Source organism: Balaenoptera acutorostrata, chromosome 3, assembly GCF_949987535.1.
Source record: "Balaenoptera acutorostrata chromosome 3, mBalAcu1.1, whole genome shotgun sequence".
Taxonomy (NCBI): domain Eukaryota; kingdom Metazoa; phylum Chordata; class Mammalia; order Artiodactyla; family Balaenopteridae; genus Balaenoptera; species Balaenoptera acutorostrata.
Genome location: NC_080066.1, coordinates 120,361,999 through 120,378,950, shown reverse-complemented (window position 1 = coordinate 120,378,950; position 16,952 = coordinate 120,361,999). Strand labels below are relative to the sequence as shown.

General features: G+C 38.2%; 1 non-coding gene across 1 annotated transcript; it reads right to left on the bottom strand.

Moving 5' to 3' along the window:
* Window positions 1–5,498: 5,498 nt before the first annotated feature.
* On the bottom strand, window positions 5,499–5,571 carry TRNAA-CGC (transfer RNA alanine (anticodon CGC)). Its single transcript has one exon. It is a non-coding gene; the product is annotated as a tRNA-Ala (tRNA).
* Window positions 5,572–16,952: the final 11,381 nt, after the last annotated feature.

Sequence of the window (16,952 nt, the reverse complement as noted above, 5' to 3'; positions counted from 1 at the left end):
GTTTAAATCTCTTAAGTGTTCTGTACTAAGCTACAGATCAATACTTGTATTCTTGTAGTAGCTCACTTGGCATTCCTGACTTGAGCCCTGATTCCCCACATCTCACCACGTGCCATCCATCTTAGTGCTCCGGCCATCTTGCACTGCTTTCCTGGGTACGCATGGCTCCTTCGGTCTGACACACTCCTGCTCCCCACTTCCGCCACACCTTCTCTTGGCTAACTTTGGGATCCTTCAGGTGCCAACTTCCTCTTGAGTCTTGCTGTGCTTTCCTAGCCCTAGTCCCTGCATTTACTGCCATCTATCAGACTGCTGTAAGTGCCTGGTTACTTGTTTGTTTCTCCTTGTGGCATGTACCCCCAACCTCTTCCTGCCCTAAGTTCCTTGATGGCAGGGAAAACATTCCCTTCACTTGTAACACCAGAGACTGACAGAGTACCTGGCATATAGTAGGTCTTAAGATTTGTTGGATGAATGAGAGCCTATTGCTTAGCAGAAGAGAAAAACATTTTCCTAATTCTGATGGTTAGCTTAATAACATTGGATAAGAATATTAAAGTTACTTTAGTTCTGTAGATCTGGCTTTGAAAATTGTCCAGTCTTCTGTACTCCAATTCTTGGAGTATAAACATTCCACTTTGCCTACTTCTGTTGGTAAATTTCGCAGCCTCAGAACTCTTTGTTCTGTGAAGTACCCATGGCTGGAAAAAAAATTCAAAACAGACAGCATTTCAACGTGAAATAGTATTGTATTATATTTTATCCTCCCTCCATCCCTCCCTTCCTTCCTTCCTTCCTCTTTATTTTTGTTCTATGTAAAACCCAGTTAAAAAAAATTCAAAATGTGCCATTTTGGAGATGATCAGTTTACCTTTTGAAACTACATAAATGGGAACATATTAGGAAAATGAGTCCAAAATGTTTGGTCTTCACATGGTAAATTTAATTGGTATTTCTAGCACTGGAGGAGTCATCAACCAGTATTGCTGGCTTAGAATTTTTTTTTTTTTTTTTTTTTTTTTTTTTGCTGGTGAAAGAGAGTGGGTGAATTTGTGCTTAACAAAACTCTGAAAGAGTTCCTGTGTGTACACCAATTCTACAAAAGTACTTGGAACCCAGGATATATAACTCTTTCAAAACCTTGGCATTAGAAGTTTGGCACTGCACACCCTTCAAAGGGGAAGAAGGCTCTGCATTAGGAATAGCTGCCCGGCTCTGAAGAAATAGTTTTGGTTCTGGAAATGAGCCAGAATGAGAAAAAATTTCATCTGCTAATGATTAACATGTTTATTGTTAAAGCTGATTTTCTGTTACAGCAGAGATACAGCTCAGAGTTTCTGAATATATATATATATATATATATATATATATATATACCTCCAGGCACAGTCAACATTTAAATTTTTTAAAGCATCCCACACACTGAAGATATTTATAAGCATTGAACTAAAGAGAACCAAAATTGGAACTTAGCAAAAATATGCAGACTACTGGAATATTTAAAATTTTTAAATATAAAGAATGGAGATCCCCAAGTAAACTCCATGGTATTGCAAGTTACTCTGCATTTTTGAAATAATAATAAAGGAAATCAGGGAAAATCAAACTACTCTCTTTAGTTTGAAATTAAAAACAAAAACCAAAACACCAACCTCTCAAAGCTCTTACAAAAATACCCTTCTATGTAATTAAAAAGAAATCTGCCTAGCTGAATTTTCTTTGATTTATTTTGTTGACCACACTTGACTTATGGTACCTGTACAAATTGACATGCTTTGGTGTCTGTGTATTCCCAGAACAGAATTGTATCAGAGCCCGACGCTAAAGCACTCTGTAGTTACTGTTATCAAATGCTGAATCTCGTTTTAGCACTGATAAAAGGCCCCTAGTATTAAAACACTGGGCTTATAGATGATAGATGAAAAATATATTTTGTGGTAGAACATGACTTGCTTACTATGGAAATATCTCCAGCTGCCTAGAAACGTTGCCTAGCAACCCTGGAAATACAGAAAACCTAATATCCTCTTCAAGTTGCTTGTGGATAAAGGGATTATTAAAAATATCAGTTAGAAAAGAAGGACCGCAGAGTTTGTTCTTGGGCACCACAACAACTAATACTTTCTACTTTGATAGTGCCTCTGTGCCCATTTCCCACACAATTTCAAGTGCTTTGCCTGTGTTTCCCCATGAATGCTCTAGTTTATAAGTCTCAATAGTGCAGAAAAGAGAGTGATTTGCAAAGGTCATGCCCTTGCCATAAGAGGATTTGGCTCCTTTCCCCCAGCCCTCTGACTCGAGGCAGCTCTCTGCTTTGGTGGGTAGCAGCCAGCAGGCAGCAGCCGCCAGCTTTGATTGCTGCCTGTTGCCCCAGCTGCCAGCTTCCTTCAGACCCAGCAATTTCTGGGAGGATTGCAAGTGATTTGTCGTTGGCTGCACTGTCTGCTGGTTGGCCAAGGCTGTGGGCAGCTTGTTTCTGGAAGAGCACCCTAACCTCCTGCCCTCTGGTCTGACGCCTTTGTTTCTGCCCACACGTTCCATTCAAGTGATGGCACAAAGCTCTGACAGGCAATTGCCTCTACAGCAGGCAGATACGTGCTGTGTTGTAAGCAGAGCAAAAGGGCTGAATGGGCTCTGGCTTTACTCTATTCAGAGTCCCTGTTTTGTTCACAGGATTAGAAAATTGTTTAGTTGGACAAATATATCGATGGACTTTTTTTGCATGACAGAAAATAAGTCTTCCTAAATTAATTTGAACAAATGAGTTGTTTCCACGCTGAAACTGAGTACACCTTTGAGTGTGAATATATTCTCCTGGTCAACTTTCAAAAGCCCATTTCCACTAGAATTGGAACTACTCTTAATAATTGTAATAGCACTGGCAATAATAAAGATAGCACCTTGAATGTCCATATTACTACAGTCTATAGAGGACTTGGACATCTGTGTTCTCATAAGATCTACATGACTGTGTTTGAGAGGGGCGGTGTTATCTCTGTTTTATAGCAGTAAAAGGGATGCTCAAAGAGGTAAGATGACTTGTTCAAGGTCATTAGCTAGTAAGTGGAAGAAATGTTCTTGAACCTGAGTTTTCTGGCTTCCAGTCCAGTGTGATTGTTAATATTAACAGGTGTTTGGGTTAATAGGAGGCCTGTCTAAAGGAGAAAGTGCAGAAGTGAGCAGTATAAAGACTCCTGGACTGGAATCTCCTGCATGATTGGGGGGAAATCACAAGCTCTGTGGACATGGATTTCCCCACCTGTTATATTAGGAGTTGAGCTAAATTATCTCCGAATCTTAAAATTCTTAATAAAGAATGGAAGTGGCGTGAATAAAGCCACAAACCAGTCACCACTGCTGTGAAAAACTTCAGAAGTAGTGATGGCACGTTGATGGTTCATTAAGGAGTCAATTCTTGGTTTCAGGATCAGTCTTCATTTAATTTCTTTTCTCCTGAAGAAGTAATTTTACTTTTTCATCAAAAGCCTGAGGAATGAAAATATCAGTCCTAATTTCCTGTTCCTTTAATGTTAATTGAGTGCTCACTTTAGTCCTACCCTGTGCTAAGCACTTCCCATGCGTTCCTGAGTTAATCATTTCAAGAGCCCTGAGAAGGGGCTGGTATAATATGTCCATTTCATAGAAGTTGCAGTTCTGATAGTTGTGTGTCTGGATTTGCCCAGAGTTACACAGCAAAGAAGTTTCAGAACCATACTGAAGCCTGGCAGACTGACTGCCATCCAGGGCTTTTACTCACAGTGCTTCACCGTCTCCGGGGCACGGCTCTGAGGAGGCACTGTGGCTGACTCATTAACAAAGAGGCCTTCATTTTGGGAGTTCATTTGAGCTTGATTTATTTACAGTCAGGGTGGATTATGCATGAATTTACGTGGATTTCACTATACATCATTAAGACCTGGACCATATTATATTCCCTCCTTTCACTTCCAATATTTCTCCTAACTAAGGCGGGGCCTCCTCTCCCCGCTGCGCAGACCTTTACATATATACCAGTGATATGCAAGACCTTGACATGGACCCATACATAGATGATACGATAGTTTATTCCTCTCCCAGTCACCTGAACTGGAAACTTTCTATTAGCCTTCTCATCAGTTTGGCTCACTCAAAGGTGGACTCATTATAGTCTCAAGAAATCCTCGGGCCAAGTAACTTTTACTAGATCATCATAGCCCAGAGTTTCTAACAGTGTGGTCAATGGACACCTGTGTTATAGTCATTTGAGGATCTTTTTATCATTCAGATTTCTGAGGACTACACCTCAACCTAATGAGTCATAACCTTTGGGAAGGTGGAACCCTGGAATCTGCATTCTTAACAAACTGCCCAGGGGACTCCTGAGCACACTGAAGCTTAAGAATCCCCAAAGGGCATCTTGGTCGTTTAAAAAAATTAGTTGCATGCATGGTGCATGATCCCTTCCTTCTCCATTCACATCTTCCCTCTTTTCTACCTGGAATGGAAACCTTAAGGGCCTCCTCCCCTTCTCTCCATTTATCTCTTGCTTTTTTTCTGCCATCATTTCTTGCTGCCTCCTTTCTGCCTCTTGTGGTTGGGAAGAACCACAGTTATGCAGGAAAGAGCTATTTGCTCCCTGCATATGTGCAAAGTTTACATAGCACTTATATATCTTTCAACTTGGTAATTGTCCAGTATGGTCGTTGAAGAGGTGCTGTGCATACTTCACAGGCTGCTGAATTTCAATTCCACAGAAATCATCAGTCATTCCCCCTTCTGGGCTGGATGCTTGCATCTCTGTCAGTGAGAGTCACCAGACCTTGAATGTGAACACTCAAGGAAGATGGTATTCCCGTCAGTGTTGCTAGATGGGGTACAGATCTGCAGCACTTTGAGCCTTGTTCAGACTGGCTTCTCAGTCTTTCTCTACTCATTTAATTTCTTTCACTTTCTTTGACTCCCCAGCCCCCATAAGCCATACCCTTACTCATCCATGAATAACTTCTTTCTTGCATGCTTCCTCTGGAACAAGTGCCACAAAGAGGTCCCTTGGAAGGACTTGAGTTTCTATATTCTTATAATCTCTGTGCGTGGCTGTTTACATAGAAACTGTCAGAGCCAGAAAGAGAGAAATAGGCAAGTTATGATGTACAGAGCCCTACTCCTCTGCCATTGTTTGGGTTTAATCACTTCATATTTGGTTTCACTCAAAATCCTCATGGCTTGTAGGGTTGAGCTGGCTGTTCACAAACACTGGAGTGTTAGTCTTTTTCTATCTGCTCAGCAACATAAAAGCATGATCCAGAATATGTTCTCACAGTGCCTTTAGGCTGTCCTGGTGGATGGGGGCTGTATGGGGAAGGGTACTGAGGGACTGGGACACATTGCATAGTTTCTTCCTTTGGAGTATCCCAGTGAAGAATCATTTAAGAGAGGAATATGGTTAATTTAGCTTAGCCCACAATTATTCTTTTTTTTCTGTTCTTTTTCTTTTCTTAGTTCCAGCATGCAGGCTCTAGTTCCCTGACCAGGGATTGAACCTGGGCCCCCTGTGTTGCGAGTGCAGAGTCTTAACCACTGGACCACCAGGGAAGTCCCAACCCACAGTTATTCTATCATCAAATGCTTAGTAACACAGTAACAATCTGTAGAACTCTCTGGGAAATGTAGCTGAAGAACCAAGGAGTTTTGTCATTTAACTGGTAGATTAACCATAATTTTTACTCCTATTCTCCCCTCTTTGGATCCACTACTGGGCATTTGCTCCTGTGTTAGAGGAAGCATGGAAGAAAGGTCCCTTTGTTAGGAAGGGCTAACAGCTCTTTCAGTTTCCTTCTGATTTCAGGATGCATTTTTGATCTCACCCTGACATTGTAGGCCATGTCTCATGTTGTACTAACTACCTTTCCAACCATCACCCCTCCTGTGTTCCTGAACATTCTCTCTGCTCTGGCCACCTGCTGCTTCATGTGCTGCATGCTTTCTCAACTTTATGACTTTACTCATCCTGTTCCCCATGCTTAGAATGCTCCTTATTTTCATCTCTCTCTTTTATGAAGCCTTTCCTGATTGACACCTCCTCTTCTCCCTGCTTTTTTATTTTTTTGAATTTTTGAATTTTATTTTATTTAATTTTTTATACAGCAGGTTCTTATTAGTTATCCATTTTATACATATGAGTGTATACATGTAAATTCCAATCTCCCAGTTCATCACAACCCCCCCCCCCCGCCACTTTCCCCCCTTGGTGTCCATACGTTTGTTCTCTATATCTGTGTCTCAATTTCTGCCCTGCAAACCGGTTCATCTGTACCATTTTTCTAGGTTCCACATATATGCGTTAGTATACAATATTTGTTTTTCTCTTTCTGACTTGCTTCACTCTGTGTGACAGTCTCTAGATCCATCCACATCTCTACAAATGACCCAATTTCGTTTCTTTTTATGGCTGAGTAATATTCCATTGTATATATGTACCACACCTTCTTTATCCATTCATCTGTCGATGGGCATTTAGGTTGTTTCCATGACCTGGCTATTGTAAATAGTGCTGCAGTGAACATTGGGGTGCATGTGTCTTTTTGAATTATGGTTTTCTCCGGGTATATGCCTAGTAGTGGGATTGCTGGGTCATATGGTAATTCTATTTTTAGTTTTTAAAGGAACCTCCATACTCTTCTCTATAGTGGCTCTATCAATTTACATTCCCACCAACAGTGGAAGAGGGTTCCCTTTGTTCCACACCCTCTCCAGCATTTGTTGTTTGTAGATTTTCTGCTGATGCCCATTCTAACTGGTGGGAAGTGATACCTCATTGTAGTTTGATTTGCATTTCTCTAATAATTAGTGATGTTGAGCAGCTTTTCATGTGCTTCTTGGCCATCTGTATGTCTTCTTTGGAGAAATGTCTGTTTAGGTCTTCTGCCCATTTTTTGATTGGGTTGTTTGTTTTTTTAATATTGAGCTACATGAGCTGTTTATATATTTTGGAGATTAATCCTTTGTCCATTGATTCGTTTGCAAATATTTTCTCCCATTCTAAGGGTTGTCTTTTCATCTTGTTTGTAGTTTCCTTTGCTTTGCAAAAGCTTTTAAGTTTCATTAGGTCCCATTTGTTTATTTTTGTTTTTATTTCCATTACTCTAGGAGGTGGGTCAAAAAAGTTCTTGCTGTGATTTATGTCAAAGAGTGTTCTTCCTATGTTTTCCTCTAAGAGTTTTATAGTGCCCAGTCTTACATTTAAGTCTCTAATCCATTTTGAGTTTATGTTTGTGTATGGTGTTAGGGAGTGTTCTAATTTCATTCTTTTAAATGTAGCTGTCCAGTTTTCCCAGCACCACTTATTGAAGAGACTGGGTGGATTATGCATTTTATCCATTGTATAGCCTTCCCTCCTTTGTCATAGATTAGTTGACCATAGGTGTGTGGGTTTATCTCTGGGCTTTCTATCCTGTTCCATTGATCTGTATTTCTGTTTTTGTGCCAGTACCATATTGTCTTGATTACTGTAGCTTTGTAGTATAGTCTGAAGTCAGGGAGTCTGATTCCTCCAGCTCCATTTTTTTCCCTCATGATTGCTTTGGCTCTTTGGGGTCTTTTGTGTCTCCATAAAAATTTTAAGATTTTTTGTTCTAGTTCTGTAAAAAATGCCACTGGTAATTTGATAGGGATTGCATTGAATCTTTAGGTTGTTTTGGGTAGTATAGTCATTTTCACAATATTGATTCTTCCATTCCAAGAACATGGTATATCTCTCCATCTGTTTGTGTCATCTTTGATTTCTTTCATCAGTGTTTTATAGTTTTCTGAGTACGGGTCTTTTACCTCCGTAGGTAGGTTTATTCATAAGTATTTTATTCTTTGTGTTGCAATGGTGAATGGGATTGTTTCATTAATTTCTCTCTCTGATCTTTCATTGTTAGTGCATAGGAATGCAGGAGATTTCTGTGCATTAATTTTGTATACTGTAACTTTACCAAGTTCATTGATCAGCTCTAGTAGTTTTCTGGTGGCATCTTTAGGATTCTCTATGTATAGTATCATGTCATCTGCCAACAGTGACAGTTTTACTTGTTTTCCAATTTTTATTCCTTTTATTTCTTTTTCTTCTCTGATTGCCGTGGCTAGGACTTCCAAAACTATGTTGAATAATAGTGGCGAGAGTGGACATCCTTGTCTTGTTCCTGATCTTAGAGGAAATGCTTTCAGTTTTTCACTATTGAGAATGATGTTTGCTGTGGGTTTGTCATATATGGCCTTTATTATGTTGAGGTATGTTCTCTCTAAGCCCACTTTCTGGAGAGTTTTTATCATAAATGGCTGTTGCATTTTGTCAAAAGCTTTTTCTGCATCTATTGAGATGATCATATGATTTTTCTTCAATTTGTTAATATGGTGTATCACATTGATTGATTTGCGTATATTGAAGAATCCTTGCATCCCTGGGATAAATCCCACTTGATCATGGTGTGTGATCCTTTTAATGTGTTGTTGGATTCTGTTTGCTAGTGTTTTGTTGAGGATTTTTGCATCTATATTCATCAGTGATATTGGTCTGTAATTTTCTGTTTTTGTAGTATCTTTGTCTGGTTTTGGTATCAGGGTGATGGTGGCCTCATAGAATGAGTTTGGGAGTGTTTCTTCCTCTGCAATATTTTGGAAGAGTTTGAGAAGGATGGGTGTTAGCTCTTCTCTAAATGTTTGATAGAATTCACCTGTGAAGCCATCTGGTCCTGGACTTTTGTTTGTTGGAAGATGTTTAATCACAGTTTCAATTTCATTACTTGTGATTGGTCTGTTCATATTTTCTTTTTCTTCCTGACATCTTGACAAACTGTAAAATGTCTCTCTCATGTATCTCTTTTTCATTCATACATATATAGATAAATAAATAGATATAGATATATGTAAACTTTTTACTTTCCTTTAGAATCACCCAATAAAAATGATGACTCTGAATGAACATGTTTCATAAGGTTTTTGAGAAAAAGGGGTTAGTTTACCCTCTTGGCTTGACACCAAAGGACACCACTTATAGTCATTTGCACATGTTTTGTTCTTGCCCCAGGGCTGTAAGCTTCTTAAGATCAGAGGCTGACTTCTGTCTGTTCTTGAGTCAGTGGAACCCCTTGCACAGTGTTTGGAGCAGAACATGTGTCCAATCTGTTAAATTGATTATTTTCCTCCTCTCAGAACTGACCAGCTATTTTGCAGAATTGATTGAACTTATTCATTATTCTGACATTGCATGCAAGTAGCTTCAGCCCATACAAATATCTTACCTGAAATGTCTTAGGAAGCTTGTCAGAAATGCAGAGGTCAGAAGTTTATACACTAGAAAATCTTTAATAAGCTGAATAATGTCCTTAATTAGGAAAATAAGAAAAAAATGTGAATGAAACAAAGAGGCATTATAGAGATGCTTATTTACATAAAATTGTTGGGGTTATTTACTTTTTCTAGCACGTGAAATTCTATGCAGCAAATAGATTCTGTTCAAAATAGAAATAGTCAGTTGATTAAAGGAGATATATAGATTTCTTTACATTGCAAATTATAAAATGGAATAACAGTAAATTGTAAAAAGTAAGTTTTAAGCTTAACAATGGACTTGTTATAGGTATAATTTGTCTTGAAAATATGCATTTCACACCACTGGCATCATGCCTGGTGTGTCTTCACCAAGTTTTGAGTGCCTGTTTATACTGTGTTCAAGTTACGTCAATGTCAAGCCCCACAATAGGAATTCCTCTCTCCCAGTAGTTCTGAAGACTATCTGTACATCAGTTGTCATTCTTATTGTCACAGCCATCTTCTTGTTTTTTTTTTGAAATCAGCCACCATTCTGTTTATTCTGAGATGGATAAAAAATCAAGATAGAAACAAAATCCCACTTGGACTACCTGCTAGTCGTCTGTTCCCACCCACCTCATCCCAATGTTCCCATGCCGCTCTCCTCATACCACCCCTGGGGAAAGACTACTTGCCTGTCTTTCATTTGTTTGTTCTCCTTCCTCAATTTTTTGTTTCAGCTGTCTTCTTAAGATGACTTCAGAGTGGATCTTCCTTGAAGTCTTCCTCCATAACCACTGGGTATTTTCTCCCCTCTCCTGGCCTCATAAATCAGATTTTGGACCCACTCAATTTATAGTCTAGTTGAGATAGGTTAGATAAATGATGACTGACATCTGATAGCACACCAGCCAAGGTTAAAAATGCAGTTTTTGGTTCATTAAACTCCACAGAAAAGGTCAGCCTTTAATAACTGTAAAATCTACTAAGCTAGGTTCTCGAGAGGCTTCTGGTAGACTTGCTTGAGACAGAAATGTGCAGATTTGAAAAAGACGACCTCTTTATGCTTAATATATATTTATATATACATATATATACATACATAGTTGAAGAGACTAAACAAGATATGAATTAATTTCCTTCTTTTTCCTGGCATTAGTGAGATTGCCTAGGATTGAAGATGGAGACCAATCTGGTCTGCAGAATTATAAAAGATATATTTATCTCATGGTGTTATCAGCATAATGGGAGTAGACAACACATTTCAAGTTCCGCTTACAGGGACAGGCTTTCATGGAAAGTTATATAGATAAAATGTCTCTCCACAATATAACGTCTCTTCCCATTCTCTTGCAATTTAACCTTTTCTGACTACCATGGCAACTCACATCTTATAATAAATGATGGTCACCACTCTCCATAGAAAGGGAGAATTAAGCTGTAGGTTTGTCCTCAGTTATCTTTTTTTGGTGATCTTAACTTCCCCTCCTGAGTTCTTTACATGCTGAGATACACAGCCTGCACTGGTGAGAATTAAAAGTTTCCTATCTGAATTAGTGTGTTAAGAATAAGTATTTGCCTTGATGTCTAGTGTTCATACATCAAAGATTTGGTGAAAACTAGATAAATTTAGTTGTGAAAGAATATTCTTTTAGAGTAAAAAAGATGTAGATTGTAATCTTGATTCTGTTAACTTCCTAGGCAAGTTTCTTCACCTCTCCCAGTCTTAGTTTTCTTATCAATCAATTGAAGATAATAATACCAGAGAATGGTTGTGAGACTCACATGAGATAATGTCTGCAGAGTGCTTCACACAGTGCCTTATATGGAGTAAATGTTCAGAAGTGATAGCAACTATTATAACTATATAACACATTTGTGGAAGAGCAAGGATTTCAACTTTATTATCTACTCATACCCTATTTTCTGAATGAGACTGTAAAATTTTAAGCCAAACTATAATACAAATTATTACAGGGAAATAAACTCATAGACAAAAATATGGGAAGTTAGTGGTTATTAAGTAACCATCTTGAAAGAGGACCAGAAGAGGAGAGCGATGCAGGCAAACAGTGAGGTGGTTTAGGATATTCACTGCTTTCCTTTTTCCCTCATTCTAGATGCCAGTAGAGCTCTTCCCTTTCAGTTTTGAGTATCACCTCTTCTGGATCTCCCTTGAATCTTTCATGGGGGATTCTTTAGGACTGTAATTTTAAGACTTAATCAACCCCCATTACTAAAAACAAAATACAACAAAACAACCCTAAACAGAAGCCTTCAGTGTGCTATGCAGAGGGTCATATTTTCATAACCAGCTCACTCATTTAATTTAAAGTCCTCCTGAGTTTGAGTTCTGGGATATCTGTCTATTGGGGTAAAGCAAAATCAAACTGATGTTTTCAACAAGCTTCTTCTTATTGCTTTAAAAAAGAGGCTTCCTGGATTACTTGAATATCTAAATAAAGGTATTTAACTTTTCAGGTCATTTATGATTGTGATAATATTAAGAGTACACTTGTTTAGACTATGCAATTTGGTTAAACTGTTGCTTGATAATTTCAAAAACTATCAGAGCATTTCCTTATGGCATCACAGTTTAAGACAAAAAATAAACAGCCTGTTGAGCAGAAATGTTAGATGCAATAGATAAGAACGTTAAAAGTAAATAACTTAAGTTATTGAAAGGAGCTATGAATCAACGTAGACTCTCCAAGGCCATACTTGTTAGTAGGTCTGCTAAGGGCTCAGGAGGGATGTAGGATGTACCCATAAGGTCTCAGAAGGCCAGACGTCTCTTATGTGCTCCACATCTCCATGTTTCCATTCAGACCACACATCCAGCTACTCAGAAGGCGATGTGCCTCATAGAGATCATGCAAAGAAAGACGTAATTGGCCAAAAGGGTTTCTGGCCAGAAAGCTCTGTAAGATAGATCATACTCAGGACTGTCAGCATTAATTTCTAGTCATAAGAAATGACTCTCTGTGGGTATCTCATAGCTCTTGTGATATTTCATTTCTTTTTATAAAGAAAAAATATTTCACCATAGTCAGTACTAGTGTATTCATTCATGTAGTAGAAATAGATAGTATTCAGCTATACGTGCCCCTGGAATTACAAAGGGAGGAGGAAAATCAGAGAAATGCAGAGACTTGGCATCCAAGAGGAGAAAGTACAGTCATCTCTCGGCATCTGCAAGGGATTGGTTCCTGGATCCCTCCCACTCTGAAGATGCTCAAGTCCTTTGTATAAAATGACGTAGTACTGTCGGCCCTCTGTATACGTGGGTTCTGCACCCATGGATACTGAAGGCCAACTGTATTCTGAGAAGGAGATGGTAGTTACCAATGCCAAATGGAGCAGACAGGCCTGGAAAGTAAGGGTTAAGAAAATGGTACTCGATTTAGTGAGGTCATTTGGTGATCCTTGAAAGATTTCATAAGAAAAGTGGTTTGGGAAGCCTGAATTTTTTTTTCAAATGGATGTGGGGTGGTTATGATGGGAATTTTAAGGTGTGTGAGTGAGAACAGGTGCACTGTATGAATATTCTTTACAGAACTTTGTGAGAGGAAGGCTGCGTTGAGGCTGGTAGCTGGAAAGATCAGTAGAAGCATGAAAGAAACAGCCTTTAAGCCAGTAACAGCTGAATATCTTTGGAGATTCAGACCTGTGGAAGAAGAGGTTGCAGATTCTGCTAAGAGAATGGATAGATGTAAGAACTAGATCCTCTAGGAGTAGGGAATGAATCTTATTTTATACTTGTACTTCCTAAACATTGAAAATAGTAGCATTTGCCAGAATGGTGATGTAGGCTTTGTAAAGTGATATCGGGTGTGCAGAGCACTCTTGTCCACAACTTATGACTAGAAATTAATGCTGACTGTCCTGAGTATGATCTATCTTACAGAGCTTTCTGGCCACAAACCCTTTTTAAGCAGAATCTAAGCTAGTAGGAAAAACTTGTCAAAGTCCTAGGTTAGATTAGTTCTCGGCTGGTTATGGATAGTCTACATCAGCTTGTCACATTCTGCTGCCCAAATATAGTAAACACGCCCACTGGAAAACATAACTTAAAAATGGTGCCATAGATGACAGTTTCAGGCCGTCAGTGCGGAGTGAGCACTGCTCCCACCATCCTGGTTCTACTCTTTCACTCTAAAGGACAGATGAGTTCGGAGAGTATTTATGTTCTATTCGGATTAACTAATTGAGATTTTGGTCTTTTTCTCTAGTTGCCTGTTCCTTTACTTAAAATTAATTTGTTACAAGGCACAGTGAGTTAATTAGTATGATTAGCTCCCTCATCTCCATGCTTGCATTTTTAAGAACCTTAAAGTCAAGGTACTGCTTACACAGATGATTATTTGCAGACGGTTAATTCTTGAGTTATTGTCTTGGGATGGCCATTATCATATCATTAGCATGTCTTTTATATTTCTTGATTCATTGGGAAGAAGCATCTCACTTTTACATCCGATTTTAGAACTTCCATTGTCAGTAAATATTGACAATAAGCTTCTGTCTGTCAACAATATTTTTGCGTTATATACTTTCAAAATAAGAAATTTAAAATTCCAAAAGAATTGATTTCCTATACATAGGTTTAGGAAGGTGATGGTAGTCAGCTTTTTCATTCATTAATCATAACGAATAATCGGTGAGTTTTCAACTTGCACCTATTTAAAATTTGAAGCTGAGGGGAAAAGTGCACCACTAGGGGCCACTCTGATCTTAAAGCATAAACCAACTAATGACAATTGCAACAATGACAATGAAAGTGGTATCAATAGAAAATTTACTTATGGTTAAGATAGAGGTAGTTTGTGTGACTTTAATATCCTAAATTTGGGACATCAAGTTTCAGGCTTGATGAGGATTTTTCTTCAAAAATGATTTTTTTCAGATGTTATCCAAATACTTTTTATTAGTTGACATTACTAAATAATTTCTGAAATCAGTAAATTTGGAAATACTGCTAACTTTCACAAAGGAGAAAGGTGTAGTTTGATGATTAGAAGATAGGGAGTCATCAATTTAGTATTGATAATCAGTTTTCACTACCAAACTGGGAAAGCTATTTAACTGTTCTGTTCTGGCTTGATTCCCCATAAAGAGATAATAAGCTTGTCTGCCTCCCAGGAGTGTCATAAGGGAGAGTTGGTTAAAGTGTGCAGTGTCCTGATGACAGTAACTGTTGAATATTATTATGTAAAGCAATGTAATGATAGTAAAATCAATGAAATGCTTGAATGAAGGAGTTGTTTGTTGATCAGCCTCATATTAAAACATCAGTCATGTGTGGTAAGTAAAAGTTACCTCTATGTAGAGTATTTCTATATGAAGAAGGCAAATAAAATTTCCCAAATTGTTGATATTTGGCTTTAAATATAGTCACTGGTTTGCAAAAATCCACCTGATGATCAAACTAATCTGATCAACCTAGCACTTTTGGCGGAAGAACTTTGAGGGGGTTCTTTTTACCTAGAAGACTTTGCTGGGAGAAGTCTATGAAATCCTTGACGTTAGTTGTCAGCAAAGCCTAAACATATATATGCAGGTTAAGCAAATATACGTATTTGGAAGTCCATACCTTTTATAAGAATCTCAAAGAAACCCATGATCCAAATAAAGGTTATTCTCACTGTTCTAGGGTTTTTGATGGTGGCAATAGCTAGTATCATATCAAAGGGCTTGGATGAAGGCAGAATCAAGGGAAAATGACCATCAAAAGCACTTTAAGTTGGGGGGAAAAGTGATGAAAGGTTCACTGGTGGTCTGAATAGGAACTTTGGTCATTGTATGCATTGCAGCATATGTGGCTTTACATGTATAAGAGAACCAAGAATTTTTTAAAGCTGTTTTAGACTCACATCTTCTTTCAACTGCTGCTTTTTTGTTTCTGCCCTTTCACTCTCAGAATTATGCTTCATTATTTTCTAGCTTTCCGGAAAGCAAGGGCCTGGGTGTGACCTTTGAACCAAATCACTCTACCTGTCAAAGTCATAATGTATTGTTCTATGATGGATGGGCTAGTGGGTGGGCAATAGTTACAGAATAATTTTTCTGGGACTGGGAAGGTTTCCAGGGAGAATGAAGAGGGAAGATATGAATATTGAGAAATAGGCAGAAATTGTGGATTCACTAAAATAAAGAGATATTTCCTTCTGGAAGCCTGTGTTGGGATGTCCAGAGTGCAGTGTGGGTAAATGAATTGGCTACAGTCCCAGCCTAGAGCGAATCAGAACTTTCTTCAGTCATGGCTGGGATTGTGTCTGCAGACACATGTAAGAGAAAATTCCTATTTTCTGATTGGCTGACATTGAAAAATGAATGCTTTCACACAATAGTAACAAAGGAATTTTGGGCAGTCATCTCTATCCACATTTGAGTAAAATACTGATCCATGACTGGCTTCAGGTTGTTCAGCCAATCAGTTTCAGGGCCCAAACTGCTGTTTCTGACTCTCTGCCCACTCAGGTGGGGCAGCTTCTTTTTGGTTGTTTTTATTAGGTGACTCAGCATTGCCTTTTCTGTGCTGTTTTTCTGTTATGAGCTCCAACACAGAACAGAGTTATTGAGTCTGTGTGTTCCTTGGCATCTAATTATTTTCCTGTCTCACATGCTGCATTGATATATCCAGGTTTCCTAACATGTTTAATCATAGTTCACTCTGAATTTAATTTACTTAAATCTTATTTTTTGATCAAAGATTTAAAACTTTAATAACAACAGCATGTGAATATTGTACTAAAGATTATAATTCAAGAGAGTATGTCTACGTAGACTATTAAATAATTATTAATACTAAAGAAAAGAAAATAACAGAAACACATACTAAAATTGAATTAACTACATGCCAGGCACTGTTCTAAGCACTTTACATTTATTTACTGATTTAATCACCACAACAAACATATGCAGATGATACTGTGGAAGGATAGAATTTAGATATAATAGAGTCTTATTATACTAGAGTCTTATTTTAAAAAAGAGAAACAAATACCTAAATATATTTAGGAATAGCACCTTTAGTTTGGGCTGTTGTATGTCCTTATTTAGAGTCTCGACTTTAGGTCCCCTGGGTTTGCAGCTGTCAGTTTACAGCTGACAACTGTCTCACCTGGTCTGTCAGATCCAGAAAATAACAAATTTTTCAAACAGTTCATTAAAAAATCAGGCTTTAGGAAGCAAACTTCCACACCTGGAATGGCATTTGTCTATTGAGTAAGCAGAAGAGGACTTGAGAGGCTTGATGAGAAAAAAAATGAGTTAAGTGCAAAAGTACACACAATTAGCTCTGAAATAGGAAGAATTCACTTTGTGGTAAGTAACCTTGGAAATTTCTAGTGAGGATCAAAGGTTGCCCTTTAATGAGGGCAACTTGTTAAAAAAAAAGTGTGACCTATTCTATGGCTCCCTGAAAGGTTTGTATGCATATGTAGAAAGAGAATGGGACACATAGAATGAAGAGGGAGAGGATGCAAGTAGACTAAAGCTCAGTTATTTGGCTACCAGAATGTCAGAAAACTATGAGCATAGCACTTGTCCCTAATGTAGGCTAATGTGGGGTGGCAGAGGCAGGGAACAAAGCACCACATTTGAATATAGTAACAGTTCCTGGACATTCAAGAGCTACAGTAGTGTTCAAGAGGCATACTATTCAATTAATCAGATTCTTTTTT